The sequence below is a fragment of the Eubalaena glacialis genome, chromosome 8 (assembly GCF_028564815.1).
Source record: "Eubalaena glacialis isolate mEubGla1 chromosome 8, mEubGla1.1.hap2.+ XY, whole genome shotgun sequence".
Lineage (NCBI taxonomy): Eukaryota > Metazoa > Chordata > Mammalia > Artiodactyla > Balaenidae > Eubalaena > Eubalaena glacialis.
The window spans coordinates 121,497,174-121,523,545 of record NC_083723.1 but is presented as its reverse complement, the minus strand read 5'-3'; the positions used below and the strand labels follow the sequence as shown (position 1 = coordinate 121,523,545).

The window sequence follows — 26,372 nt, the reverse complement described above, 5'->3', positions numbered from 1 at the left end:
AAAAAAGCAGTGTAACAGAGTATAGCAGTTTGTCAACTTAAAAAGTAGTAGCTAAATTAAGAAACGTTAACTCATACCAGAAAAAAGTTTCACGTTTAGTACTTAGACCAAATAACTAATTTCGGTTGAAGAGAGATGCTGAGAATCAAGGCAGTGGCATTGTTAGGGAACTGTTGACCGACACCACCCGCTTCGGCCAGACCCGCTTCCCTGAGCTGTCTCACAACAGGAGGTCCCGATAAGGAACAAGGTGCTGCGGAAAACTAGCCGGGAGGAGACGACCAACCTCTTAGAATCCTTCGCGCTGGAATCTCTCTTGGCTGAGCGATGCGCACGCCATCAGGAAGGACCCTGAGTCAGACCAAATACGGGCCAAGCAAGATGATTGGCCAGAGACAACCTGGAAACTAACCCCATCACCAAGCCATGTGGCACAGCGGTTCTCCGGGGTTCCCTCACCCTGCTGCTCTCTGCCCGGGCGCCCCTTCCCAATAAAGTCTCTTGCTTTGTCAGCACATGTGTCTCCTTGGACAATTCATTTCCGAGTGTTAGACAAGAGCCCACTCTCGGGTCCTGGAAGGGGTCCCCCTTCCTGCAACAGTATCACATGAACCACTAATTCAAGGAACTCATGGGCATCTGCTGAGAGATCGGAGTTGCTTTGGATGTCCACCCAGGAAAGCCCTTGGTGAAACCCTGATGAAGTCCTGGGAGGCTTTGGGTATAGTCTTCAAAAATCACAAGACATGAAGATAGAGGGAACTGGGTTCAAATCTGGTGCTGCCCTTAATTGGTTATGCGGCCTTAGAAGTCGCGTAGCCAGCTTCTCTAGGCCTCAGTATTTTATATGTGAAAGAGAGGTAATAAGTGAGAATTACAAAAGATAATTAAAGTAATTAGCACATAATAAATAGTACCTATTATTATTATTAAGAAAGTAGAAGAAAGGTCACCCATCCTTCAGCAGTTTTTTCTTGTGGCCTAATCAATGCTAATTAGTTTTTAATCATTGCCTGGCAGACAAGCTCCTGCTACAGTTTCTCCATTGTTTGCTCCATGTTCTAAAATCACCTCCTGACTCCCTGTGAAAGGCTGGGGCACGCTAGCAAGGTTTGCTTGGCCTTCACAGTTACTGTTTCATTGCCTTCTGCACGTGACCTTGAAAGCATTTCCCTAACTTCTTTGCGCGTGGAACCCGTTACTCTCATAAGACTTGACATCCCACTAAACTAACATTGCACAGAGTGTATTTTGTGAAACATCCGCTCTACATTATAATGAACAGGAGAGGACCAATTTTACGAGGATTCTTTCCTCCGGGAATTTTGAAGTTTGTTCTTGTTAAAGAAGCCTCGCACAGAGAGTCAGCAGCACAGTGGGGTGACTCCGGGTCTGCAGTCAGACACCTGTGGCTAACCAACCCTGCTAACTTGGTCAGTGGCTTGAAACTCTCTAAGCTTCAGTCTCCCTCTCTGGAACCTGGGGTCTCAGGTTGTCGTGAGGATTAAAGAACCCATGGATGATACTTAGCCTGGTGCCTGGAATATATGATAAGCGTCCAGTAAAGATTAGTCATATTACAAAGACAGGTTACCACTTTCTCCTGAGGGCCGCAGATGCCACCCTGACCCCCAGCTCACATGATCACACACGTGCAACACCCCACCTGGCACTGCCGCAGAGGCTGCCACGTCCCGCTTCCCACTGAGCTGTGGTGCAGAGTTCAGTTAACTACAAGCTCTCAACTGTGGGCAGTACTGTTCTCCTCCTGGCCGCCCACCCAAGGGCTTTTGCAAGTGTGTGTGTGTGTGTGTGTGTGTGTGTGTGTGTGTGCGCATACACGGAGGGTACTATTGGCATTTGGTGGGTGGGGGTGAAGCCTGCTGAGTGTCTTGTGACATGTGGGACTGTCTCACACAATTAAGAATTGTCCTGCTCAAAATGCCTAGAGTGTCTTCGCCGGGAAACACAGGATTAAACAGATACTTAATCCATGCTAGTCACTGCAGACTCATCAGGATGTAAAGATGCAGCAAATGCATCAACGCCTTGAAGAGTCTTCTGTCTGAAACTAAGCAGGACCCTGTGGGGCTCCTGGGCACAAAAGCCTTTCCGTGTCCCCTTCCTTGGGTTCCAAAGTGCAGGTTCAAACAACTGCTGATCAGGGAAGGGAGGGGATGCAGAGACCAGGGAGGAACAGTCAAGAAACAACAGTGCAGCCTTGGGGCAGGGTCCTGGCTCCCCTCAAGGGATACACAGAACAGTACCTTTGCGCCCTTCTGCAGAACCAAGGCCCCCACCAAATGGAAGATGTTAACTACTGATGATGCCCTCTTCATTCCAGAGAAGGTCACAGCTCGCCCATCATCACCTGACACCAGATGATCTCTGGACTGAAGGAATGCGGGCCCTGCATGCCCCCTCATCCTTATCAGCAACCCCGCCCCTCGACTGTGAAACTCCTCACAAACCCCCCTGGGTTGGGACACACTGTTTTGAGGGCATTAGCCCGCTCTGGCCCCCTTTGCCTGGCAAAGCAACAAAGCTATTCTTTTCTACTTCACCCAAAACTCTGTCTCTGAGATTTAATTTGGTGTCGGGGTACAGAGGCCAGATCGAGCTTCACGTCCAGCGGTCGGTGTAGAGGAGACACATCGACACTTTGAACACAGTGTGGTGAGAGTTATGGTGGTTTACTTGGTAGGTTATGTGAGAAGAACCCCCCTCTTACTGCCCGGAGGATCCTGAGCTGACTTTTCCACTCTCTCAGCAAAGAGAGTGGAATTGACCACCAGCTGCATGCCAGGCACTATGCCGGGTGCTGAGGTCACAATCCTTGTTCTCAAGGTGCTCTTGATCTAGAGGAGAATTTAGGCTAACAGACGTCATCAGAAGGCAGTGTGCTCAGTACAGGATCAGGTTTATATAGGGGGCACTTGGAACAACAGGGGTACCAGCCCTGTCTCCAGGGCTCCAGGGAGACTTCCCCAGTGAAAAGACATTGAAGTCGGGACTCAAAGAACCAGAGGCGGGTCGCTATGTAAAGGTGAAGATGAAGACAAGCTGCTTTCTAGCTGAGGACGCAGCGTGCAAACAAACTTAGGGGCCACAGAGTCTGCAATGTGAGCATCATGCCCTCCGGTGAAATTCACACGCTCCTTTTTTTTTTTTTTTTTTTTAACAGTATCAGTTGTTCACACAAGATTCACTAGGCTCCCACTACTGCTGGGAAAACAGTGAAGGAGACAGAGGTGATCCTTACCCTCAGTAGTTCAGATCCTAGTGGGACAGACGGACATTCCTAGGACTGGCTGATGTGACAGCGTCTAGCAGCTGGTGGGGCGGGGAGCATTCGGGGAGAGCAGGCAGGCAGGCCGCCCGGAGCAAAGACACCAAGGGGTGTGTTTTGCCAGCACAGAGGTTCTACCAGAGGATGCAGGGGTCAGCATCTGGGAACAGGTTTGGGCCAAGCAGGAGAGAAGAGGTAGACCTGGGGCCTGGAGAGAGGGAGGGAGGAAGGCTAGAGATCAAGGCTGGAGGGTTTGAACAAGCCAGAGGCGAGCAGACAGGGCTGATGCACAGGGAGAGAAAAAACGTATCGGGCCCTTGAAACTCAAGACTGAGGAGCGCAGCACCTGGGCCTGGGGGGGGGGGGGTGGGGGTTCTGAGCAGCAGAGGCTGAGGAAGCAGGTAAAGCCAAGGAGACCACAGGCACCTGAGCCACAGATGCAGCGCCTCGCCGGTGAGACCCTAAGCTCCCTCGGGCCAGGCTCTCCCCAGGTATTCTGCTCCCAGAGAGACGGCAGAACTGAGTCCCTGACAGCACTTCTCAACAGGCCTGGGAGTCTGTTAAAATGCTGGTGCTCAGGCCCAGCCCCAGATTTTAGCTCAGAGGGTCTGACTCAGAGGGTCTTGAGAATCAGCACGTGTAAGAGGCGATGCTTAGGGACACAAGAGTCTGAGGTCCTGGGAGCTGGAGCTGAGGCAGGATAGTGTGCTCTGTGGGGCTGCTGGGCGGTCCTGTCTGGGTGAGAACTTACGCTTTTCTCAGATAAACTGGCAACGAGCATTCCAAGGCAGATCATAAAGGAAAATTTGGAAAGCTAGGGATTTTGGATAAACAAATAAAAAATATGCCATAGGCAATACTTTCGGTGTATTTCAGAGTCATCCATCGTTAAGAAGGTTTAAGGATTCATGCCAGTATTGGAGGAAGGGATATATCACGCTTAAAAGTGTTGCTCTGAAACCACATCGTAACCCAACTGTCAAAGCGGGGCCTGGGAGTGCTGTGAGCCATTTAAGGTTCCAAGTGGCAGAATTACAGCTGTTATTTCATTGTTACAGATCTTTTTAAGGAAATGCCAAATAAGAGTACTGTGATTTCATTTAGGAAAGTAATATTCCCATCCCTTCTGAATGAATAATTCAAATAATGCTTACTTCACAAGCCCCAAATAACATCTTTTCCCCCATTAAATGATCAAAAAGTTGATTTAGAATGCTTGATTTAAGGTTTTATACTAATATGAGATAGTTTAATTTTTGATATTAATTTTTTTGGATAAAAAAATGATAAATTTTGGGTCTAGTTATTCTAAGATATATTATGAAGGAGATTTGTTGAGTTACGTGTCTCAAAATTTTGAAATACATTATGCCAGACTTAGGATCATAAAGGTCACAGGGGTCTTGAAGCAGACAAGTAATCTTGTCTTAACCATTTCTTGGTCTTCAAAACGGATATGTAAATTACCCCTGATTGTGGAAAGTAAGTTTGGAAATGTTTGAAATAAAATCCACAAACCATACATCCCAGAAAAATACCACAAAGGTATTCTCCCCTTTGTCTACCCAAACCCCTGATGCTCACAGTGGAAAAACAAACAGCTGGCACCCACCCCTGTAATTAAATTGCTCCTCATCTTTTTCTCCTCCAAGTTCTATAATTCTATTCCTTTTGTCTTTTCACTTAGGATATGTTTTGCAACCTATATTTTTTAAATAGACATGATTCTTTCTGTTGTCTAACTTCCCCCTGAGGACCCAGAATTGAAAGCCCCCAACTCACAGATGGGTTCTTTTCCAAAAGTTTATTTTAAAGTCAGTAACTTGCAACTTGGAACTATTTTCCCATAGAAACAATGCTTTAAATGATGGTTGGTTTGCCAGGAGAGTCTACAAATGCTGAATCACTCTGGATGGGTAATAAAAGATAATTGAAGAGTGCCACTGTGTATTAGTAATTAAAGCAGAAACAACAGCAACAACAAATGTTAAAGTGTATTGTGAATGTGAGAACCCCAGGGAACCATGTTCCCACAAGGCTTTCATCTAACTTATCCAGGAGTGTGCTGGTAAACGTTACACAGCTGGCTCTCCTGGGGGGAAACCCTGATTTGTGGTGTCCGCCTATTCCCATGGTGTAAACACTCCCACCTTGGCTGATTTCAAGCAGCCAATGTGGCATCACTAAGAGATGATGGAGTTGGGAAGAGATGTTCACAGTTGGTCTATAAGCCTGTGTGAACTGCCTTCACCCACTGTCACTGACCCAGTCATTCAAGCAAACCACCTTTACTGAGCCCCCATCTTGGCAGGTGTGTTAGGCTGCTCAGGCTGTTATAACATATTACCATAACTGGGTGTTGTAAACAACAGAAATCTATCCTCACAGCTCTGGAGGCTGTAAATCCAAGATCGAGGCGCTGGCTGGTTCAGTTCCTGGTGAGAGGTCTCTTCCTGGCTTGTGGACACATCTTCTTGCCATGTGTGCACATGGCAGAGAGAGAGAGAGCTAGCTCTCTGGTCTCTACTTCTGAGGGCACTAATCCCATTATAAGGGCCCCACCCTCATGACCTCATCTAAGCCTAGTCATCCCTCGGTATCCATGGGGGATTGCTTCCAGGACCCCCCTCAGATACCAAAATCCTTGGATGTTCAAGTCCCTTATATAAAATGGCATTGTATTTGCATATAACCTACATACATATTCCTGAAAACTTTAAATCATCTCTAGATTACTTATAATGCCTAGTATAATATAAACACTATGTAAATAGTTGCTGGTGCATGGCAAATTCAAGTTTTGCTTTTTGGAAATTTCTGGAGTGTTTTTTTTTTTCCCCTAATATTTTTGATCCATGTTTGGTTGAATCTATGACTGTGGAACCTACAGGCATGAATGCTGACTGTACCACCAAAGTCTCCACCTCCAAAACCACAGCACTGGGGCTTAGGGCTTCAACATATGAATTTGGTTGGGGGGGGAATGCAAACATTCAGCCCATAACAGCAGGCTTCCTTCTCTTTAGCTCCTGCTGTAACCAAACTTTAATATTTGCTTCCTCCTTCCTGCCTTCCAAAGCTCTCTTCTACTTTGTCCCAGTTACCCCGGATCCTGAAAGCTCTGTTCAGCCTCTATAAAATTTAGGAGAAATTTCTGCAGAACAGACACCGCAGCCCCAGACTCAGGGTCATTAAACTCTTTCATGGCTGAATTCCACTGATCAGAATGATCACTCTCATTAACTGTTTTTTAATTATCATCGAGTAAAAAAAGTTAAGTGAATTTTATGGAGCTCTGCTCCTAGAGACCTTGGACGTCACCCTTCTGCATGTTTCCCGATTTTGAATCAGGCCCGGTTCCTTCCAGGGCAATCTGCAAGGCTCAGTTATGTTTAAACTTATTTCCTATTCTACTCCCAAGGCTCCGCTATCCTGAAATACAGCCAGTTTCTCTCCTGGCCTTGTATCGGCAAAATCTGCTTTTTCTCTCCAAGTGTACCACTCTGAATTTCCCTCCTGACTTTTTAAATTCTGTTTGTTTGATGTTTTCTTTAATTTACTATAATCATTTTGGGCCAACAACATTGGACGAAGATGGGTTAATGTTCACCTCTACTTATTCTGTTTCCCCAGGTGAATACATTGTAGCCATTTCCCACCATTCTTTCTAAAGGTCAGGGCACTGCCAGGTCAGTTTGTGTGTAATAAATTTCAAGTGTCTGAATCTATACAAAGGAGAAAAATACCAAAGAAAAATCTCACACATTTAGCCTGAATGGTATGTGCTACCCATGAGACACAGGTGTGAAGTTTATTACTGGAAACACATCAATAAACTATATGTTCTATGAGTTGACTATGTAGGAGCCAGGGGGCCTCCTCACTTGGAGTTTAAGAGCCAACAGCACTGAACAAATTTACTAGGGTCTTAAACAGGAAGACAGTCTGTATCCAGAATTTCCAGGGTCATGCTCCTGAAACTGTTAATAAGCATTACTGGCATATATGGCAGTTAACAGGTTAGAATGTTTTTGGGAGAGCAAGGGAGATGAGGATGCCACTGCAGCAAACTTCAGCTGAGACATCTATAAGGGATTAAGGTGGTACCAGCGGAGGGCAGGAATCAAGAGGTGTGGGGTTTAGTCCTGATGTTGCCACCAAGTAGCTCTAGGACCCTGGTCAGGCAAGTCATTGAATTGCTGTGGACTTTAAATCATTCTCATCTTAAAGACTGAACCCATATCGACCTGGTTAGCACCCAGGCTTTCCCATATTTTCTTTCAAATATTTATTAAGTGCTTTATTTAAGCCATGAAGCTATTAGATATTTAACAGGGAGTAAATGATATTTAAGTTAATTACTGAGGGAGAATGAGATGTAACTGGGATTTGGGGGTAGGGAAAGCATTCTAGGAAGAGAAAAGAGCATGTGCAAAGGCCCTGAGGAAGGCGGGAATATTAAGGACCAATGCAATCAAAGTCAGGATGGCTAAAATTCGGGGGCAAGTGGCAGGAAGAGGCTGGTGACCAAGGGAGTGGCACGTTGAGGATTTTTTTTGTGTAGAAAGTAATGGGAAGCCGTGAAGGGGTTTAAGTAGAGGTGATATAATCTGATTTGCCATTGTAAAAGATCATTCTGGCTGCAGTTTGGTGAAAGGATTGGAGGGAGCGGAGAGCATGTCACTCCTGAACTTAAATTTCATCCCTTTTCTTAACATTTGGGATATCATTTGGAGGGGGAGCCACTAGAGACATTTCAGAAAATCTGTAAATCTTCTGAAACTTCAGGTGAAAGTAAGTAAGTGTGTATGCACTTTTCTGGGGAGAGGGTTAATAGTTTAAATAAAATTTCATGACCCCAACCCCCCAAATTTGAGGAAAAAATAATAAAAATTAATTCACTCCTTACTCACTCAAAATGATCCATTGAGGTGGCTCAGTGTCGTTAGGCTCTGTGTTGGATGATGACTCAAGCCCCAGAATGACCTTCCTTACCCTCACTATCTGGACCTGCTGCTTCCTAGCTGCATCTCCTGTGCTCTGCTTGTGGTCTTGCCTGATTGGGTTACTGGCTTTCACACCTCCACTTCCTTCTCATCCCTTCCATTCTATTCCTTACTCACTATTCCTGTCAGGGTAAGCACCAGCTCCTTGCTAAGAGCCCCATGCAGTGTACAGAGCTCTTCTAAGTGCCCTCCCAGCTCTGTGTTATAACTTCAGTCCAACGCAGGTAACCTTGCTCGCATTGAACTGGTAAACATTTCTTGGACTCTTACTCTAGGCTAGGCCCATGCTGATAACAAGAGCAAACATACCGAGACTTTTCCGGGAAGGAGTCGTGCAGTTGGTTGGGAGACCATCAGGAGAGCAGAGCTTGAGATTTAGAATCACAGAGTGTGTGAGGGCGGAAACAGCAGGGGAGAGACGGGCTCTCTCAGGGGTGGGTGAGGGAAGGTCTGGATGACACGCTAGGAAGGGGACTCTGAGTTGGGTACCGACAAACAACCACGTATCTGCGAGACTCGCAAGGCGAAAAGGGTGCTCCTGGGGAGGACGAAAGCGTGGACAAAGCACAGACGAGCGGAGCGGCACGGGGTTCAGGAACTTCTGTCAGCGCGTCGCAGCCTCGCTGTACTTTAGAAAAATATGTCTGCGGCAAACTCTCAGAGATTCTGACTTAATTGGTCTGGGGAAAGGCCTGCCTGTTGGTATATTTCAGGTATATTTCAACATTTCCTGGGATGACTCCAATGTAATCCATTTAATCCATGGACCCCTCGAGCTCTATTGCTCTAGGTGTTGGGTCTAATTCAGTGTCGAGTGTGGGCTGGCAGCTGGCAGAAGGTGCCAGTAGGAAAGAAGGCAGAAGGGAGGCTGCAAAGGGTCTGGAATCACTTGTTGTCAAATCTTTTAGAAGAACACTATACTTTGAAATAATTTCAAATGTAGAAAAAAGTTGCAAAATTAGTACAAAGAACCTCCACATCCTACATATCCAGACTCCCTAACTTTTAACATTTCACCACATTTCTGTGTGATGAACACACACATACACATAATATATATGTATATGCAGACACACACACACACACACACACACAAAGACTAATTCCTGAAACCATAGGAGAGCAAGCTAAGTCAAGAAACCAACAGTAACACAATATCGTCCCATTTCTGGGAAAAATGTATATACAGACACAGATACTTATATACACACAAATAGTTTTAGAAAACCATCTTGAGGCTATATATACATGTATGCATATATATATATATATATATATATTTCTATGTAGAAAGATTTTTGCAAATAACCAGGCAACGTAGGGGGCCTACCTCACCTCTTTCATCCTGGGAAGGAGGAGAGGGGAGAGAAAGGGAAGGCACGGAAGGGGTGAGGAAGCTGGGAGCTGAATGCCTTAGTTACACATCTGGATCCTCACTAGAGTGTGAGCCTTTTAGGGTAAGAACTCTGCCTGGTAACCTCAGCCAGCCCCTGGCATCTAGCAAATACACAATAAATATTTTTTGAATTGAGTTGAATAGAATTTGAATTTTTTTTTTTTATAGCAATAGTATATTCTTTAACTAGTTGATCTGCACTGACCTTCCTTAGCTGACAATTTTTTCAGTCTCATTCCCTTTGTAAAGTGGGCTTCTTGAGAGAAATGCTCTTCCATCAACTTAGACATAATCATTAATTAAAAGAGAAGTTTATTAATGAAAGTGTTACGAGAGGCATTCAGAATAATGTATCCAAAAGAATTAAATGACTTACAGCTTAACAGATGTTCTTAATTTCTACTGTTTTTTCTCCCTTTTATTGACTTAGTAAGTGGGAACATATTTTGACAGATTGGTTAATTGGTTGAATAGCCTTAACAGGCAAAGTTGTCCCCAATCAAATGTCTCTGCCTCATTTTACCTCTGCTCTGCTAACTTCATCGTTTGCTATGAAGCTACGGCTTTTAGGAATTATTTGTTTCTTTGTAAATTTATTTACTTGCATAATTTGTGCCTGTGCCAGATACAAGGAACATTCTACTGATTCTATTCATTCTGTTGATAAGTAGCAAGTTGCTTCGTCTTTGCTCTATACTTAACACTACACATACCATATTTTCTTGCTTGCTCAGATGATCTGAAGAGCCAAATAGAATTTTTGACCATAGGGTCCTTGAAGACGAGCACTGTTTTTAATTCACTGCTGTAGCCGCAAAATCTAGTGAAAGGAGGCACTCATTGAAAGTTTGTTGATTCAGTGAGTACACTTTTGAATTGGAGCCAGATACACGTTTACATGCCATAAGGAAATGAGCTTCTATTGAACTCCTGCTATGTGTCAGACACAAAGGGCAATTTTTATGTATTATTTAATTTAATTTAATTTAATTTAACAGCATTTTTGAGATAGATGCTATCATCCTAATTTTACAGATAAGGTAACAGATATTGGGGAGTAATTTGCCCAACATCGTCCACAGAGGGATTTGTTTACCAGTTTCTTGTTTAGGAATTTTATTTATTTATTTATTTAAGTCTTTATTGAATTTGTGACAATGTTGCTTCTGTTTTATGTTTTGGTTTTTTGGCAGCGAGGCATGTGGGATCTTAGCTCCCCGACCAGGGATCGAACCTGCACCCCCTGCACTGGAAGGGGAAGTCATAACCACTGGACCGCCAGGGAAGTCCCTTGTTTGGGAATTTTAAAAGGAAACAATCAGGTAACCACTGATTGTTTATTACCCCACAAACATAAAAATACAATTGACTCTTTTTTTTTTTTTAATTTTTTTTATTAAGTATAGTTGAGTTACAATGTTGTGTTAGTTTCAAGTGTACAGCAAAGTGATTCAGTTATACATATATATACTCTTTTTCAGATTCTTTTTTTTTTTTTTTTTTTTTAAAGGGAATGCTATTTATTTATTTATTTATTTTATTATTTATGGCTGTGTTGGGTCTTCGTTTCTGTGCGAGGGCTTTCTCTAGTTGCAGCAAGCGGGGGCCACTCTTCATCGCGATGCGCGGGCCTCTCACTATCGCGGCCTCTCTTGTTGCGGAGTACAGGTTCCAGGCGCGCAGGCTCAGTAATTGTGGCTCACGGGCCCAGTTGCTCCGCGGCATGTGGGATCTTCCCAGACCAGGGCTCGAACCCATGTCCCCTGCATTGGCAGGCAGACTCTCAACCACTGCGCCACCAGGGAAGCCCCAATTGACTCTTTAAGTTGATAAAATTCTGTTTTCTTTACCAGCTAAAACCTTAATAGAAAAGAACGACCAGAAAATCCACAAATGTCCTAATACTTATGATAATCTTTTGTTAATATTAAAATGATTTCTATTTTGATTTCAAAAAGCCACACCCGAAGGTCGTGGTTGACTGTAAGATTTGAGACATTCACATATATATTTCTTGAAATCCAAAGCCATTCCCATTTGATGATTTCTTTTATAATTAAAGCAGGGTATATCTTTTGAAACAAGTTATTTTTCTTGACCAACGAAGGTAAAAGGAATGACTTTGCTTATTATTCCTCCTTATCTCAGCCATTTTGTCTATGTGGCTACTTTATTTGGTATGCTAATAAGCCTTGAGATCTGTTGAAATGTTTTACCCAGCGCTGAACTGTCCTTCAACCAACAGAAACCATCCTCAAACTATCTGCCATCTTTAGAGAACATGCCACACTGTACAGGCAGCTTTAATGTGGGTCAACTATCACAGCTGGAGTCTCACTCATCAGATGGGAAGTGGCCTCCTGTGGACAATGTTGATGGTTACATAAACAGAGTGATTTAAAGACACTCATCTAGGGTTGCTGTCTTGAATGAGGCATGAATGTATGAAGTATTAGAAGCTAGTGGCAATCTACTTCATGCAACTCAAGAGCTAGGTTATATTCCAGTAGAGTTATCTGAGACCTCACAGTATTGGTGGATGTTGAGTAGGTAGGCCACACTATGCCTTTTGAAAAAAAAAGACGCTTATTGAAAACTGTTAATGATGCCACACAGAATCCAGAAGTGGACAGCGCAAAGGCCACTGGGCTCCTCCCCAGGCCAGGAGCTGTCTTTATGCTGAGTCTGCCTTTCTGGTTTGCAAATGACCTCCCTGGCTTTGTTTTGCATGGCTTACCACTTGTTTCTGTGACAACTAGACTTAAACATTCATTCTCCTGTGAAACAGATTCAAAATGCAGTAATTTCAAAGGCTTTCTCACACTAAACTACAACTGGTAATTGACAAATGTGTATACTGATGACCAAAGGTTCCTTGAGGGCAAACACCGCATTTTAGTTGATTTTGTATCTCCAGAGTCCAACACAACACCTGGCACATATTAGGTATTTAATATACACTTGTCTAATTAATGAATGGATTAATGGTTTCATGGACCAGTTTGGCCACATTCAGATTTTTTTCAGAGTATAACCCCCACCATCTCCCTGCAAAGAAAATCTTAGACATGTTAGCAATGTATTTCTATCACCATCTATAATTTTTGAGGGTAGAAGATAAAATATGGGATAAAAAAGATTCACCTCAAAGAAGCCAAGAAATAATTGGCAATCAGTACATTTTTTTGAAAAGATAAGTTCAGGATTATGAATTATCCAGAGTTCCAGAAAATGAGGTTGTCATTAAAAAGCTGTATATTTTGTCTGCCTTTTGGTGGAAGAAGGAAAAAAAAAAAAAGAGAAAGAAGTAGAAATAAGAAGAGGAGAAAGGAAACAGAAGAAAAAGAATGAATTTGGGCCACTCTCTCATTGAATTGTTATACATGGCCTTGAATGATGGATGCCCCATCACGGCAGGAGCCCTCCTGAAATCTTGTATACGCTTGTAATTTGTGTGGGGAAATTAACATTTGGGGCATTTGCCAGCTCATCTTTTCCTTCTACTTCAATGAGAACAACATTTTCAAGTGAGGAGACGGCTTCAATTACAAAACTGACAACTAAAATTTTACTTTAATATTTCTTCCCTCTATTCTTCAAGCATGCCCCTCTTTTTGCTCCACATCTGTGGAAAAAGAATAAATTTATTCATGGCTGTGTGAAATAAGTTTATTCTTATATGAAATAAATTAAAAATACTTGCAGGGGCTTCCCTGGTGGCGCAGTGGTTGAGAATCTGCCTGCCAATGCAGGGGACACGGGTTCGAGCCCTGGTCTGGGAAGATCCCACAGGCCGCGGAGCAACTGGGCCCGTGAGCCACAACTACTGAGCCTGCGCGTCTGGAGCCTGTGCTCCGCAACGGGAGAGGCCGCGACGGTGAGAGGCCCGCGCACCGCGATGAAGAGTGGCCCCGCTTGCCGCAACTAGAGAAAGCCCTCGCACAGAAACGAAGACCCAACACAGCCAAAAATAAATAAATAAGTAAAATGCTGGCTTAACTCCTAGAGAGTTTAAAAAAAAAAAAAAAAAACTTGCAAAAGGTTTTCTATACGGATCTATAGTTCTCTCTACATTTATAGAAAATCAACCTTAAAATGGTTTCCAGGAAATGAGTGTGTGTGTGTGTGTTTTCAGAAAGTTTGTATGTAACTATGTGTGCGTATATTTTCCCCAGAAATTATGTATGAGTGTACACACACACACACACACACACACACACTTTCCAGAACACTGGGAATGGTTTCCGGGAAGCGCCTGTGGGTGCTTAGTGACATGCCCCACCCAAATCTGCCCGGTGGTTTGCTCACTGCCCTGTCCTTTGACACAAAGGGAACTGCAAAGGCACCTCCTGGAAGCAGGAGAGAGACCAAGGCCGGGACGGACTGCACTGCATGTGAATTTCTGTGAACGCTCAGAGTTAAGGATTCTCCAAAAGGCTCTGTGCTATTTTCAGCACCCAGGCCAATCGTTCCAAGAAACACAGTCTGAAGGCACAGGTTTCTGGTATTTTAAGGCTTTGATCTCATGTCTAATGCAGAGGACCCTGGCTCGGGAAGTGAGATTGTCTTGTTCCCAATTAACACGTTTGCCTTTTCTGCTGGTGACATTCTCCTCCAGAAATGTCGCTCAACAACCACATGCATCAATTTTTTTTTTTTTTTTTAACTAGGATGCTTCCCTGCCTATTGCCATTTTCTTGTTCCATAGGTTGGGGAAGGTTTAAAATAATTACTTGTTTCTAATTTCACATTTTTCAATAGACCCAATTGTAAAGAAATGTCTGCAAATATATTCTGGTTCTAATGGTGTCTTTGGGTTTAGAAATAATGGTGGCCATGGATGGCGATTTAAAATGCATGCTGCTGCCCAACCCTGATTTCATTCTAATAGGAGCTGACCCACTGGAGGAGGAGGGTAGGAAGCCTAGTTGCATACAAAACCAGCTTTCGCTTAACTGGTTTGTCTCCTGAGAATGAGGGAAACCAACTATATGAGTTTTCCCATGTCTATGAAAAAAAGGAAACTTTTGAAGACAAACTGGTGCAATGTATTCAGTCATAAAGGTAAAAAAAAGTTTTAGCACTTGGCAATTGGAAGAAATGGGACACAATGGTGTAAAAATTCAGTTTAAGATTTGAGGCTGGTGAGCATTTTTAGTTAATGGTTATGAGCTCAAAAGATGGAAAGACTTAAGGTCAAACATAAACAGCAGGGTAAAGCGAACCCTCACAAATCAAAAGTTTAATTGGAGCACTAGATGTTTTAAGACTTCTGGACACATTCTTGCCTTCTTGGCCAAGATCCACACGGCTTTCTTTTTTAGTGATGATAGTTAGTGAAGGCACGTGACAACCACAGTTCTGATCATCAAGAATACTCTTTCCAAAAGACATTTTGCTTTTTAATTATTATATACTTATAGTTGCATGTAATCTGACATTCTGAGAGTTTATTTCCAATCAAATGACAGAAATATAACATAAATCAAACTCAGAAGTAGTTAGGGAGATGATGGATTTCTGCACCTCCACTGATGCTGGGAACTGGGGTATCACTGCCGACACCAAATCACATCACCTGAATCCAAGGTGCTTCCCCACTTTCTCTAAAGCTCAGAGCCAATGACAGGATCTACCACTTATGGGGAGTTAGAAACTATGTTATTTAGCTTTACCATACCTTGAGATACAGGTTATCATTCAGATTTAACTGATGAGGGGATGGACCTCAGAGAAGGTGAATAACTTGCTAACGGTTACACATCTAGCAAGTTCTTAGTATTAACTACTATGTTGTGTTGTCTTTCAAGGCTTTCTACTTGTCCCTGACCTGGAAGAAAGATCTGAAAAAGCAACTTAGCATTTTTCTTAAAAAAATTACTCTGGAGGGTGGTAGCATGATAAGTGTATGTGAAGGTTTTGCAGACAGAGGGCTATGGTTCCCATCTAAGAGGAGTCTCAGAAATGCTCCACACATCAGTGCTGTCCAGTAGAAATGTAGTGTGAACCACGCCTGGAGTTTTAAATCTCTTGTAGCCACATTAAACAAATAGTGAGTTACTGATAATAACATATTGTATTTAATTTATTATATCTAAAATATTATCATTTCAAAATGTAATCTATATAGAAATAATGAGACCATTTTACCTATATTCTTTCATCCTAAGTCTTCAAAATCTAGGTGTTTTGAGCTTATGGTACGTCTCAATTTCAACTACCACTGTTTAAAATGCTCAATAGCCACACATAGCTAGTGGCGACTACACTGGACAGTACAGCTCTTGGGGACGAAAAGGGAAAAATCAAAGCATTTGTCAGTGTCAGTTGTTTTCTCCAGCCTCTGGAGAGGTGGTTTCTGTATGTGCATTAGAATCATTCTGGAAGCTTTTAAAGCACACAGATGCCTACGTTCTATCTCAAACCATTAAGTTAAAATTTCTGGGAATAACCTTTGGACATGCCTGAGCAAAGAGCAACTTGAAAGCTCACATTTCCAGTTCAGCACTCCTAGAGTGAAAAACAACGTGAACTTGCTGGACATGTGCCCTCTACATATCTCTTTCAGGAATCTGGGGAGCTGCTACACGGAAGATTCTGGCATTTAGGATCCTAGTCATTTCTTCCCTTTAAACACTTGAACCGTTGCTTGTAAAATTGGTTCTTCTTTTGAGTTTTTCTGAGTTTAAGCGATGCAATGGAAAGAAGAGATAATTTAGCCAGAGTGATCATTTCATAACATATGTCATATGACATCACTCCTTTGCTCAAAACCCTGGAAGGGATGCCCATCTCCTTCTGAGCAGAAGCTACTCCCCTCCCAGGACCAACCACACTGTACAAAATCCGGGCTTCTCTCCCCATTTCCAACTGCATTAGTTCCTTCACTTCATTTCCTTCTACTCTTTCCATCACTGCTCATTCTCCTCCATCCCCAGCAGCCTCCTGTTGTGCCCTGAGCACCCATCTCAGACCAAGAGATGGGGCCCAGGCATCAATATTTTCAAGAAGTTACGCCTGCCTGGGGGAGAAACACTCCTCCAGGGCAGTGTGTGGATCACACGGCCGTCAGGCTGTCCTCCTAGAAGTGCTTTCTCTTAAATGAGCTTCTGCTAAGCTCTGAACAGCAGAGAATTCAAGTCACACTTTGTAACTAGCACCCGGGATGCAAATACGCTCTGGAGCTTTAATCACCTGCTAAGACAAGGGTAGGGTTGGAATGTTCTCATGAGGGTTCAGGTGCCTAACAAGGACGTATCTGAAAAGATGACCACTGCATGTTACTATAGATGTGGGCCCAGGGAGCAGCCAGAAGTAAGAACCAAAGGTCCTCAAAAAACTATTATGGTCTGCTACTACTTGGGGAGGACATTTCCAGTCACAACCATCACATCTGCAGAGCAGGGATGCAGTATTTTATCTGGGGATGTTTTAAAGGGGCTGCAGCAGATACTGTCTTACCTCAACCATTAGGAAGAAGCTCAGTGAAGCACTGGAGGCGTTGCTTTAAAGCATATAAGGTAACTAAAAATCGGCACTAGATATCTGATGATTTAAAAACCTTTATGAAACTTTCATGGATTTTCTTACTTCTTGGATAATTTCCCATTGCCAAACCTATCACCTTGAATACAAAAGGCAGTCAGCTTCCTATCCCTGACCTGAGGCTTCAAAAGACACGGAACCAAGGCAGTAATCTGCCACCCCAGGGGTGCTGGCTCTGAGTAGCAGACAACAGCCCTGGTTACCACAGGTTTGGGTCAAACCCTTTCCAACCCAACCATTATCAGTCTTATCAGCCAACTTGATGTTGATCCCTTAATGCGGGAGTCAGGAGTCTCATTTGACAGCTTCTGTCAGGTCAAGATTTGTGCAGGAAAAGGACATGGCGGTCAGAGTCTAGTGGCTCTAGCTGGAAATAATCTTTTAGCTTCTCCAGAGCTTCAGGGAAAACTCTAGTGATGACCACACAAATGGAACTTGAAGAACTAATCTCTGCTGTGCAGGATGGAGGGGAAACTTTGGGCATGACTGATAGGGATCCTAGTTTTAAATGAACTTTGCAGGTGGGATGTTTAAGCGGCTTTGCTAAGCTCCGCTTCTTTCCATCAGACTTGGTTTCAGGAGGCGGCTGCTTTAAGACCCTCAGCTGATGGAATACGGGGAGCTGTCAGAGGGCTCATGCCTGTCAGGACTGCTGAAATGCTTGCTTTTAATTTAATTTAATTTTTCTTTTCGTATGCTATGATCAGAAAAAGAAACCTTTGCCCTGAATGAGACATGTTCTGTCAGTGGCAGTAGCTTAAACTGTTTGAACTCCAAAGCTTTATTTTGTACACTGGCTATTGTTTTGCTGTGAAAAATGTTAAAAAGAATGGATTGACATTTTGGCTTTGTTTCTGGGATTTTAAAAGAATTGTTTTAGAGAGAATTTTTCCTGTTGAGTGACCTTTTTTTTTTTTCTTTTGGTATTGCTGCAGGCTTTTTAAAGGCTTTTTATTTTGTTTTTATTTTAATATATAGTTTCAGAACTATGCAATACATCAAAGGTCTTGCACTACATTTTTTTCAAGTAATCATCCATTTGTGGATAAATAATCTTAAACAATTAGGGAATAAATCTAGGAAAACTGGGGTCTAGATCAAGAAATTCTGATGTCAAAATAAAAACTAGCCCCAAGTTATTAAAAAAATATATTTTTGGTCAGGGACACACATTTTTAGTGCTAATGCAAGTGAATGTTATTTGAAGTGAATTTATGGTCAGTTTTCAGTGTAAAAGAATAATTTTCCCTAGGAATAAAGTCATATTTGACGATGTACGTTAAGCCAGCAGCACATGGACAAAATATATAAATGAATACATAAGTGAAGGTATGTAAGTCAGCTTAACATTTTTTTCCCTTAGGAATGTGCAGTCAAGGAGTTAGGGGCACTCTGTCTAGAAAAGAGAGCCCCAGCTCACGAGGGCTGTTCCCTGCGTCCCTCCCCCATGCCTGGATCCTGGTGCAAGCCGGCAGACTTTCCTGGAAGGACCTCGATGTGTCTATTTGAGTACTGCTTGCTCTCACAGCTCCAGAGGCTGTCCTCCTCTGTCCTCTGCCCTAAAGAGAAGCTCATTACCTCCTGAGGAGAATCAAGGCTCAGTGGTTAAGGGGACAGGAGTTAGGGCTGGATTGTTGACATCCAAATCCTTGCTCTGCCACTTAGATAGATAACCTGGGGCAAGCTACTTAATTTCTCCATGCATCAGGTTTTCATGTTCCTCAAATGGCTCTAGTAAAACTACCTCCCTCATTGGATTCTTGTGCCAGTGAGTTAAGTAGTACATGTGAAATGCTCACATCATCATTGCTAGACTCACCTGCAAGGAGCCAGTCACCATTCCTAAGCCCCTCCCTCTATCGCCTGCTGCAGCATCTCTACGAACTCCTGTCCCACTCCTCACCCCATTCCAGGGAGGGGGTGAGTTTCTAGACCCAGACACACCCCCCTCCACCTGCCTGCCCCCAGTTCATCCCAATCCTGCTGCTGTGAACTCTTCCATGCCTAGCCACATCATGAATTAGAAAAAAGTCTAATTAATAGTTGATTTATTTCATTTGGGATTAAGACATGAGACATTTGAACTGTACTTTCAAAATATAGTTTCTCTTGCTGGGTCTTGACATTCAAAAACAATTTTAGAAAATTTCATTTATGATTGCTCCTTGGGATGAGTAGTCAGTTGATTCTGAAATTGGTCAGCTTTGGGGAAAATTAATCTTTCCTGTATGTGCAAATGGAAGGTTCTCCTAGGAGCTCTTTTAAAATGCTGTTTATGCTTTTGCTTTCAATTAGTGCTTGCAAAGCTGATAGTGACCTGGTACGATGATCAAGACAAAACTGATTGGCTTTGACAGGTCAAATGTTGATGCAGATATGTTTTGGTAGCATTTCTAAACTCCTGTTACCCTTGGCAGCTCAGTATGATGCATTTGTAAGACTGTGTGCTCTGAATGCCCGAGCAGCCCCATTTTTCTCCCCATGGTCTTTGTTGTGATTTGAGTATTCTGGAAATATTAGTGATTTCTCAGAAAGGAGTTTCACCAAGAAAATGGAGAAATAAAAGTGATCTTCAGATGCCTGGAACAATGTTATGAGGGTCTCAATTACAGGATATATTAAATTCTGACCTGGATTATTTAATGAATATCACAACTTTGGAGTTATTCCATCACTGTGCAATTCCGATTTTAAAAAACAGCTCTTACTTGAAAAGTTTTCATTAAAAGAAAAAAAAAGAGTCTTCATTTTTTAAAAAGAGCAATTAGATTGCTTTTTAAAAACAAACATGTGCTCATTATAAAAACCCTAGCAGCAAAAGATGCAAATAACTTACAATCTCCTATGCTACTTTGACAGGAAAAAAATAAAGCCATATTTCACAAAAAAGTAACAGCGAACAGAAACTGAAATGGAACTAAAGGAATTGCTAAACTTTGGGTAAAACAAAGTTAAGGAAACATGATTTCACTGCCTCCTCTCTGGTTCTGATCCAAATTTCACAGTCTTTGGCATTCATGCTTCCTAATTTGTGGTCTGCAGTAATGGCTATGTCCATGTTTCACTGAAGACAGATTTTTCTTTTTGTCTTTTATTTCATTCTTTTTGATATCGGTGGCTTTCAGGGAGAGGAATAGAAGTGTTTTTATTCTACTATTTTTTTATCTTCACTTTTCAGCAATCATTTTAATGTGGTATTTAAGTTTATCATTTTGAAGGATGTTATGACATACATAGTCTAAGAACTCAGTTTACTTCTACAAGGCTTAAAACACATAACAGAAGCCCTTCACTCTACTGCCCTTACCCCGAATCCCATTCCTTAGAAGGGATCTTTTTTTTCCCCCGACATTAACTCCCTATTTCTAAGTAACAAGCTTATATTGTTATTCGTGATCATATATATTTTATAGCACTTGCATCTACATCCTAGTGTAATCTTTTACTTCTTCTTTTGTCTGTTTTCTGCGTACCTATCACTAATTAATCCTCCATTTCTCAACTGGAAGTGTAACTCTCATTTCTGTAAACAGATAAAACTGTTTTGTATTTTCCTTGGAAATGTCGCCCTGGACTATCCATCTTCCTTTTTCAAGTTGAGCTGGCTGCTCTCTTGGCCTTGTGCATAGCTGCTGTCCTCGAATCTTCTTTTACCATCATCCTGGAAACTTTTAGAGTTTTCTATTTATATCTAATAACCTGACATTTTATAATGTTATTAATTCAGATGGTTTCCCCCCTTCTTTCTTTCATATTGAGCCCTTTCAATCTTTAAACTCATGCCCTTCAGTTCAGGGAAATTGTCTTTGATCCATTTATTTGACAATTCTCTCCATCTCTTTTTCTAGATCTTTTATTACCTATATTTGAACTTACTGGTTTCGTCCTCTTTCTTATCTTTTCTGTTTCTCTCTCTTTTTTTCTCCTTTTTTTTTTCTGCATGATTTACTAGATTTTTACCTTTGAAATCTTTTATTTTTAAATTTCTGCTATCAGATTTTAATTTTCAAAATTGTTTATTTCTAATCTCTGAATTGCATGGGGAGAGGGCATACTTCCCTCCCTTCTTCATGGATGCAATATCTTCTCTTCTCTCTCTGATCTGTTTTCCAAAGATGGCTGCCACAATAGCTCTCATTCTCCACCCCTGGAACCTGGGCAGCCTTGGGACCTGCTTGAACCAATTGAATGTGGCAGAAATTATGGTGCATTGCCTTGGAGGCTAGGTTACAAAAGGCAATGTGACTGTGGCCTGGGGAACTGGACCAATCACACTGGAGCCATGCTTAGCCAGGAATGCAGCTGCCTGCCCCAAGTCCACCATGGTGGAAGAAGCCACACTAGCGCAGTTGGGTGGCCATGTGGAGGAGCCCTGAGTCGACCTGAGGAGGGAGAGAAGCCTGGCCGGCTCCCGACTCCTGCAGGTCCAGCTGCCATCTGACTGCAATCCCCTTAGAGCCTCCAAGCCAGAACTGCCCATAGAGCCCTTCCAAATTCCTAATCTGCAGAAACCATCTGAGATCATGAAATGTCTGCTTTTTTTTTTTTTTTTTTTTTTGGCTGCACCTCGAAGCATGCGGGATCTTAGTTCCCTGACCAGGGATCCAACCCGTGCTCCCTGCAGCAGTGGAAGCGCCGAGTTCTAACCACTGGACGGCCAGGGAATTCCCAGTCTGCTGCTATTTTAAGCCACTAAATTTTGGGAGCAATTTGTTATGCAGCAAATGGATTTGCAATAGAGAATATGAATGGTAGTTTTTTGGTTTTTCAAAAAAGTTTGTTCTTCCAGTATGATCTTTGTTTACACTGAATCCTCTGTTCGGTCTTTGTCATATTAGAGACTTGAATCACATGACGGGTGATGATGGGGGAGGTGAGAGTGAGGCTCTATGTTTTGACCAGAAGCTTATTACTGGGTGGGCTTCACAGCTGGGTGGCAGGTCTGGTCCATTTGTATCTACCGGCCTTCTCTCTCAGGGATGACCCTTTATCCCCCAAAGAGTCCTTCAGTTTTTCTCTCAAGGAATTTGCAGCCAGGATTTTGGAAGCCTGAGTGAAAACTTTCACTCGATTCCTGCACCATCTGGAGCCTTGCCCTACAGCGACAGAACCTCTAGTCTTCTGCCTGATCTGGCTTTCGGGCAGTTACCCCACTGCAGGGGGAAGATTGGCTCCATTGATAAACTTGAAGCCAATCCTCTGTTGTCAACTCCATCTTTCAGAGATACCCGGGCCCCCATTTCTGAGCCTTTCCAGGGGTCAGAGCACAAGTCTGTCGCTCGAAGAATTTTTCCTTCAACTGGCTGAGGAGCTAGCCTTCCTCTGTCTACTAAGTTCCTCCATTTGCTTGCTGTCCTATGTTGCTGTCCTCTCCTGTCCTCTTTGCTCAGGTTGACTTGTGTCTTTTTTAAAAAAATCCTTTTCCAAGGATTTATGGGTGAAGCAAAAGCAAATAGGTGTGATCAATCTGTCACATTTAAGTGGAACTGGAGCCTCTAATATCTTAATGAATGAATAGCTTAGCAAATAAATGTGCTCAGAGAGCACAAATTAAAAATTCATCAAAGATTGAATTCAGCTAATAAAGAAATTGAAAATTGTTCCATTTCACTGCAGTTTGCTCTAACAGGGCAAAGGTGAAGTGTCCAAACTCCTTCTTCATTAGGAAATAAGAAAAAGAAGACTCTCGGAGAGGTAGAACATACCTACTCATTTTCATTTTGCTTTCAAAAGTCACACATGCTCATTGGAAAAAAAAAAAAAAAGGACCCTTTTATAGAGGAAAATGGCAGAACAGTTCTACCATCCTACCCTTCCCCACTCCCTCACACTACCTCTGGAGGTAACTAGTGCCAATAGTTTACAAAATTTTTTAAAGAAGAATGGAAGGATTACCTGAATATTTTGCTCCATATATCATCTGATTCCACTCATGCTGAAAACAACTCTGTGTGTGTGTGTGTGTGTGTGTGTGTGTGTGTGTGTGTATTGTGTACATGGTGTATATTATAACATGCATACATGCTTTTTTTTTTTTTGGCCAGGGTTCCCCTTTACCACCATAAGATGCCAACAATCAGAATATTCAGCGCATTTTGGAGCGGGGAGGAGTTATTGCTTATATTAATGGCAAAAGAAGAGTGAATTCACCTTCATTTCTAGATAAAAGAAAACCAAATGAATGTGCCTGCATGCAAAATGCTACACATAGTACCATGCGTCCATTTATCATTAACGGAAGGTGTCTGAACTGCAGAAATCTTTCTGAGAAGGGTTCTTGCCCAGGAAATGCATGGGTTTTTAATACAAACACATACAAACTTTACATAGTCTGCCTTTTAAGCTTAATAATATATCATGGACATTTTCTCATGTGAATAAATATGTCTATCTCACTCTCTCATGGTTGTGTATAACAATTCAATAGTAGTCCCTCTATTGATGGATATTTAGTTTTTCCCCCTACATTTCACTATCCCACAAAAATATGCTGTGGTGACTGGTCCTGTGGATGTGTATTTCTCTAATACTAATGTTTCTCTAGGATAGGTTTCTTGAGTGTAATTACTGGGTTAATAGAATACACCTAGGTTACGTTTTGATAGAGAATATTCACTTGACCTCTAACTGTTCATTTTCACACAGTCTCATGCACATGGTGAGTGTCACCTGCAACCCCCTCCCGTCCAGCCTGGGACACCAGCAAAGGGAACGACTCAGCCTGGACACGGACTTTGTAAACGTGCGGCTGTGCAGCGCTCCAGCGGGCTTTCTCAGTGACACATCAATCTTGCCAGACCTTCCTTTTGAATTCTTTGTTCTCCAGTGATTAATGAGGTGCAAATTAAAATGAAAAAGAATGACTTTTGGTTTATTATTTTCACAACAATGAAAAAAAGGAAACACTGCTGATGGCGCTGGGAGAGCCGGGCTTTTATGTGTACTGCACGCACACTGGCGCTGCGTTTTGGGAAATTAGATGGGCTCCACACACGGAAAGTCATAAACATTTTACAGCCTCTAACTCTACCTCTCTGCATGTGGCAATCCATCCCAAGTAAATAATGTAAAATACTGAAATGCCATTTACAAACACGTTTACCACAGTATTATTTACAATAAAAAATTGGAAAGAATTTCTTTTTTAACTTTTTGTTTTAAATTTTCAAATATATATAAAAAAGTAGAGAGAATGATGAGCCCACATACCCATCACCCAACTTTAACAGTTATCAACATTTTGCCATTCATCTTCATCTGTCCCTCACCTCAATTCTTTCTCCCTCCTGGAATTATTATTATGAATTTTTTTTGTTAGTTTCTGCTTTATAACAAAGTGAATCAGCTATACATATACATATATCCCCATATCTCCTTCCTCTTGCGTCTCCCTCCTACCCTCCCTATCCCATCCCTCTAGGTGGACACAAAGCACCGAGCTGACCTCCCTGTCCTATGCGGCTGCTTCCCACTAGCTATCTATTTTAGATTTGATAGTGTATATATGTCCATGCCACTCTCTCACTTTGTCTCAGCTTACCCTTCCCCCTCTCCGTGTCCTCAAGTCCATTCTCTACGTCTGCATCTTTATTCCTGTCCTGTCTCTAGGTTCTTCGGAACCATTTTTTTTTTTTTTTTTTAGATTCCATATATATGTGTTAGCATATGGTATTTGTTTTTCTCTTTCTCACTTACTTCACTCTGTATGACAGACTCTAGGTCCATCCACCTCACTACAAATAACTCAATTTCGTTTCTTTTTATGGCTGAGTAATATTCCATTGTATATATGTGCCACATCTTCTTTATTCATTCATCTGTTGATGGACACTTAGGTTGCTTCCATGTCCTAGTTATTGTAAATAGTGCTGCAATGAACATTGTGGTACATGTGTCTTTTTGAATTATGGTTTTCTCAGGGTATATGCCCCATAGTGGGATTGCTGGGTCGTATGGTAGTTCTATTTTTAGTTTTTTGAGGAACCTCCATACTGTTCTCCATAGTGGCTGTATCAATTTACATTCTCACCAACAGTACAACAGTACATCCTTTCATGTGTTTGTTGGCAATTTGTATATCGTCTTTGGAGAAATGTCTATTTAGGTCTTCTACCCATTTTGGGATTGGGTTGTTTGTTTTTTTGATATTGAGCTGCATGAACTGCTTGTAAATTCTGGAGATTAGTCCCTTGTCAGTTGCTTCATTTGCAAGTATTTTCTCCCATTCTGAGGGTTGTCTTTTCGTCTTGTTTATGTTTTCCTTTGCTGTGCAAAAGTTTTTAAGTTTCATTAGGTCCCATTTGTTTATTTTTGTTTTTATTTCCATTTCTCTAGGAGGTGGGTCAAAAAGGATCTTGCTGTGATTTATGTCATAGTGTGTTCTGCCTATGTTTTCCTCTAAGAGTTTTATAGTGTCTGGCCTTACATTTAGGTCTTTAATCCATTTTGAGTTTATTTTTGTGTATGGTGTTAGGGAGTGTTCTAATTTCATTCTTTTACATGTAGCTGTCCATTTTTCCCAGCACCACTTATTGAAGAGGCTGTCTTTTCTCCACTGTATATTCTTGCCTCCTTTATCAAAAATAAGGTGACCATATGTGCCTGGGTTTATCTCTGGGCTTTCTATCCTGTTCCATTGATCTATATTTCCGTTTTTGTGCAAGTATCATACTGTCTTGGAAACAATTTCAAGAGCAAAAATAGAAACTGCCATTTCCTTCTTGTGAGATTCTTAGTTTAAATAAATTTTGGTAAATCTGCTGGATGGAATATTTAGTAGTCTTTTTAACTTATTTTTATTTATTTATTTTTGGCTGTGTTGGGTCTTCGTTTCTGTGCGAGGGCTTTCTCTAGTTGTGGCAAGCGGGGGCCACTCTTCATTGCGGTGCGCAGGCCTCTCACTATCGCAGCCTCTCCTGCTGCGGAGCACAGGCTCCAGACGTGCAGGCTCAGTAGTTGTGGCTCACGGGCCTAGTTGCTCCGCGGCACGTGGGATCCTCCCAGACCAGGGCTCGAACCCGCGTCCTCTGCATTAGCAGGCAGACTCTCAACCACTGCGCCACCAGGGAAGCCCAGTAGTCTTTTTAAATGATGGGCATGAAGACCAAGTGGTTTCAAGGAAAAATGCTTACACTAT

At 42.2% G+C, this 26,372-nt stretch overlaps 1 protein-coding gene across 2 annotated transcripts in view; it reads right to left on the bottom strand.

Annotated features, from left to right (window-relative positions):
- Positions 1-26,372, bottom strand: part of CNTNAP2 (contactin associated protein 2) — a 2,096,032-nt gene that overhangs the window by 187,984 nt on the left and 1,881,676 nt on the right. The window lies entirely within an intron of this gene.